The sequence below is a fragment of the Microtus ochrogaster genome, chromosome 18 (genome assembly GCF_000317375.1).
Source record: "Microtus ochrogaster isolate Prairie Vole_2 chromosome 18, MicOch1.0, whole genome shotgun sequence".
Taxonomy (NCBI): domain Eukaryota; kingdom Metazoa; phylum Chordata; class Mammalia; order Rodentia; family Cricetidae; genus Microtus; species Microtus ochrogaster.
The window spans coordinates 61,563,065-61,568,424 of NC_022020.1; the positions used below are offsets into that span (position 1 = coordinate 61,563,065).

A 5,360-nucleotide genomic window follows, 5' to 3' on the forward strand; every position below is an offset into this window, starting at 1 on the left:
CACACACACACACACACACACACACGTACGTCCCACATGAATATTTTCTTTTTCTCCATATCTCTCTAGATATCACCATTTTACTCATGTTATTATCTCTATTTCATTTTGTCTACATAATTATATTTAACAAAAAAAATTGAGCCCTAAATCTTTATTAAAGTAGTATAAATCACTGGGTGTGGTCAGGAGACAGAGTCAGGTAAATCTCTATGAATTCAAAGCCAGCCTGGTGTCTACATAGTGAGTTCTAGACCAGCCACAGCTATATAAAGAAACCTTGTCTCAAAAAACAAATTTAAAAAATAAGAAAGTAATATACTAAAATCAGTATGCTTCAAGAGAACACACATTAACAATATATTTTTAGCTTTTGCAGAGTTTCAAGTGTATGCCTAGTTACATGCAGGAAAATAAAAGTCTGAGATAATTATTAAAATTACCAAAATAAGGATTGGTTTGCTACTACATCCAAGCTTTAAAATGGGAGAAAAACGCTCAACTTGTCCATCCAGCCTGTATATTTATGCACATGTTGGAGCAAAACTGTACAGTTAGGGATCCCAGCAAAACAATTTCTTGAATAATGAGTAACTACACAAGCTCACATAAATTATTAGTTATGTGGTAAACAGATTTATTTTTGAAGTTCAGTCCCACACTATAACCCAGGCAGTCCTGAATCTCACTGTGTCTCCCATGTTGGCCTTGAACTCAAAGCAATCTTCTTGCCTCAGTTTGGATTACAGGCATTAAGTCATCACACTTGGCTCAGTAAAGAGATTTAAAGTATCAATACCAGAAATATAAATATAAAGAAATTCAGAAGTATCAATGTCAACACAAATACTATGAGCAAATTCTTTAAAGGCCATACACTGAGCACAGAGCTCCAGCAGAACTGCATTATATTTGAAAGTTAAACTTATCTTTATCATGTAGGGCTTGAATTAATCACATAAAACAGTCTCAGACGAACGCATGAAGAGTGAACAATGCCAGGAGCAATGGCACGTGCCTGCAATCCTAGCACTTCAGAGGCAGAGGAAGAGGAACTGCCACAAATTCATGGCCAGTCTGGACCCTGCCTCTCCCTGTCACATACATAGCAAAAAAGGTTGAACAAGCTGAATTGTGAACTTAATATGAAGCAAATGATGGACAAGTTTCTTGTTCCAAAATCCAATCCTCTTTCCACAAAGTTGAGGTGCGTCCCATTAAGAATCTTACTTATGGAGCCAGCAAGATGGCTCTGCAGGTTAGAGACTTCCCAGCAATCCTTGGGAAAGAATCAACTCCCACAGACTCCTCTGACCTCCACTTAATGAAACGATGCATCACCCAAACATAAAACTTTCATTCAAATGGAAAAGAAATTCGAGCACTCAGGAGGCTGAGGCAAGAGGACTGAGATGGCCTGAGCTACAGGTGAGACTAAAAAGTCTGCCAGACTCAGCCCTCTCATCTTTCAGATTTCATACATGTACTTTGGTGTTTACACCTACGTTAACATGAAGCAGGGCAGGGTGACGAACCCTAGCATTTGGAAGGTGGAAGAAGAACCAGGAGTTCAAAAGCAGCCTGTGGCCGGGCGGTGGTGGCGCATGCCTTTAATCCCAGCACTCAGGAGGCAGAGGCAGGCGGATCTCAGTGAGTTCGAGGCCAGCCTGGTCTACAAGAGCTAGTTCCAGGACAGGAACCAAAAAAGCTACGGAGAAACCCTGTCTCGAAAAAAAAAAAAACCAGCCTGTGTTACACAAGATCCTGTCACACACACACTCTCGGTGTTTGGCAGGGGATGAGACAGAAACAGAGTGTAGGCTATCATATTAAGAATACAATATTACACAGTAGTGGTGGCATATGCCTTTAATCCCAACACTTGGAAGACAGAGACAGCCAGAGCTACACAGCAAAACCGGGTCTTGAAAAACCAAAACAACAGCATCACTGAGAAGCACTCTTAAAAAAAAAAAATCAATTTATAGGTTAAAATATTTTTCTTTCTCATGTAATAAAAATGAATTAAAATTTCATTCAAATTATTTTGAAAGTATGTGGGTCACTGAAACCAAGTCCAATTTGGCTTCCTTAATTCCAATTTAATTAGTAATTACACATTTATCGACAATCTACTATGTACAATGCATTCTACTTAATATTGTATTAGCATATAAATATGGTCTCCAAAACAAAAAGAAAAAAAAAGGTCACTACTATAATTCTTCAAGATAGCAGAAGATACACATCAACTGTAAGTCTAAACTGCTAGTTAAACCAAAAGGCTCTGATTACTGGACAAATCCAGATCGCCAGAATCAGCAAAACTACATTACAAGGTTAATAGCTTTCATCCTTACAATATCCCAAGAGGAGAAAAGTGACTCAAACGGTTAGCATGCGCCTAACGATACTACACAGTAATAACCTAAGCAAACGGCCAGATGTATTAATAATTAAGTGGCTCAACCTTTACAAAGCGTCATCAGTAAGACTTTCACCCAAATGGATGCAAAGACTCAGATACAAAAAAGCGCAAACGGAGAACTGCAAGCACAAACTGCCTAAGCGGTCCGTAAAGGATCTGGAAGGGCGGCACGGGTCCAGCCCGTCCACCGCTGAGCCTCTCTCTAGGTTGTGATAACGACGGGGTAGTTAAAGGTGAGAATGAATGGCATACCATCGGATGCGGGGGAGGGGCGGGGGACGGGACGGACCGCTCCATAAAAGAACACAATACGCTATAAAATTGAGTGCTTTAAGATAAACGGTGAGAAATTATCCTGGAGGCAGAGGACTAATAATCTGGGAAGTCTGGGAAGGCAAGAGTCCTTAATCCGGGGGTCGTCAGATGACGTCTGCGCTGGCCTTCAACTAAAGTTGACAAACTCGCAGGTCGGTGTCGCAGACCCAGGCGCACTGATTCGGGGCATCTGGGGACCGCCAGTCGCGGGAGCGACCAGAGGCCGGTACCAAGCCAGAGAAGCCGTTTCCCGCTCCCCCAAGGCCACCGCCGGAAGGGGCTCTCCGCGGTTCGGTCCCCGCCGGCGTCCGCTGCCGAGCTGGCGGGGCTGTCGCCTCCGCCGCTCCCCCCGGGCCCGGGCTCGGGAAAGTTGTTCCAAGCCAACTCTGCGGCCTGGGGGCTGCGGTCCCTCCAAGCCGCCGTCTTCTCGGGGCCAGCGGCCGGGGGGGAGGGCACTTCGGCGGGTAGAGGACGCGAGGGTCACCCGCGGCGGGGCGAGCGAGGGGTCCCGGCCGCGCCTCCGCCGTCGCGACCCTACGCTCGGACGCAGCAAAGCCCTCTCAGCCCGGCCCGCTCCCCTCAGCCTCCGCAAGCGCCTCGCCGGATCGGCACGCAGCCTCCGCCCCGCGGCCGAGGCCGCTACTCCGCGCCCCTCCGTGCCTCACCTGCGCCCGGCCGTCCGTGCCTCCTAGCGGGCCCCGCGCGCCCCGACGGGGCACGCGCCCACCCCGGGCGACGCTGACGGGCTGCTGACTCGGGCCCCGGCGGCCCCGCCGCCCCCTTCCTCCTCAGACAACTCCCAGCGGCGAGCAGAGGAGCGCGGCTGGAGGCCCGGCAGGGGGGAGGGGGCAGAGTAAAGCTCGCCGCCTCCGCAGCCTCCAACACCAATTCCCTTCAGGCGTCCGCGCCGCCCCAAGAAAATGTCACCAGAGGCCGTTCCGCTCTGCGCCTCACTTCCGCCCGGAACCACAGAGCAGCGCCGGCCGGCTAGAGCGGCCGCCGCCGCGGCGGGAACTCGTATTGCCTGGCGGGCGGCCGGGAGCAAGCCGCGCAGCGCCACCTGGCGACGGGGACGGACGCGCGCCAGCCCTCCGGTGAGCGCGGGTTGCGGTGCGCCCGCTTTCCCGGCTTTTCGCGCGGACCCCCTGCTGCTGTGCCCACCACCTCCATCCAGAAACGTCGGTCTCGATAAACGAAAATGCCAGGCAATGCAAACCAAGGTCAACGCCTTAAGAGCACGGGAATCCGCTTCCCGAGCGCTCCCCAGTTACTCACCCGCTCGCGAAGCTTTTCCGAAGGCAGCGCACGATGTCCGAACCGTAGAGTCACTCCGGCAGGGTGTCCGCTCCCTTCTCTGGCCACTCCTCTCCCACGGGAGCCAACAGCTCGGCTCCGGGAACCGCTCAGCTCCGACACCGGCACTAACGTCTTGTTCAAGTTTCGGCTCGGGAACGGCGCGGGGCTGGCGGCTAGCGCGCCACCTGCTGGCGGGACCGTCCTCCAGGGGCCCCGCTCGGGCCCCACACGCTTCCGACGCCCAAAATTCCACCTCTGCAGAGTCACTCCGGGGTTTGGCGCGCCCTGGGAAGGGTGACACACTCCGCTGTGAGTTTGGCAAACCTGTCCTTAAAATGGGCGCAGGGCACGTGCGGGCCTCGGGACCCAGAGAGAATAGGATGGGTTTCCACTTGGCAAGGGAAGAGAACTCCAGAGACCGATGCTGAGGACAACCTTACTACACGAGGTCTGACTCCCTAAAAGCGCAGGTTTTAGAGGTGAGGAGGGATATAAAAGGTTTGAGAAGAAAATGATTGCTATCTGTAAACCCCCTTTTTAAAAAAAAAAAAATCAGGAATTGAACTGATCCCTTTGATTCCTGCAGATGAAGGGCAACTGCTCCACCCCTGAGCACCGTCCCCAGAGCTTTTTCTAGTGCTGAGACAAGGTGGTCTAACCGTTTTCCAAACTGGTAAAGATATGCTCTGATTTCTGGTAGCGGAGTCTGGAGACAACACACACCACGAAAAGAGAGAGAAAAGATGGGAAAACAAATCCGCGATTGAAGGGAAAATGGATTGGGTGCCTGCCATGTCTCTGCATCCTTCAGTGGGAGTTACTTTTCTACGTCTCTGGTCTTTCTAGCAAAGAAAGCATCGGCCCAGCGACTGGTGGGATGAGAGTGAAGGCTACCTGCGAAGAGCTCTCCCCTGGCTCGTTATTGCCCTGCATCTCACACTCCAGACCAAGACCCCCGAACCTGGGACCCACTCTGCCTTCGGAGCTTCTGTTTGCTATGGGATGTCACCGCATCCTCTCCGACAGCATCTGAAGGAAAAAAATTCACCGTCAATGTCTGTTAATAAATTGCCTTTGTGTAAGAAAAAAACAAGTGAAATCTTGGGTGAGATACCCCAAAAGGAGATTTGGAAAACTCTACGCAGTGGGCTCACACCTCCGTCAGCATCAGCTCCCTCCGTAGACTAGGTCGCTCTGCTCCCCAGCTCCTTCGGAATTTGTTTTTATCACCATCTTGTTATTTGGGGGGGGGGGATGCTCAGAAGACAACCTTGGGAGTCTGTTCTCTCCGTCCACGACGGGCTCTGAGAGTCAAACTCAG

At 50.7% G+C, this 5,360-nt stretch overlaps 1 protein-coding gene across 2 annotated transcripts in view; it reads right to left on the reverse strand.

Annotated features, from left to right (window-relative positions):
* The window catches only part of C18H18orf25 (chromosome 18 C18orf25 homolog), a 68,154-nt gene extending 64,474 nt beyond the window's left edge, over positions 1-3,680 (reverse strand). For both annotated transcript variants that reach the window (XM_026783421.1, XM_026783420.1), the window contains exon 1: positions 3,409-3,680. The gene's annotated coding sequence lies outside the window, so the exon portion shown is untranslated. The remainder of the gene's footprint in view (positions 1-3,408) is intronic.
* Between the last annotated feature and the right edge of the window lie 1,680 nt (positions 3,681-5,360).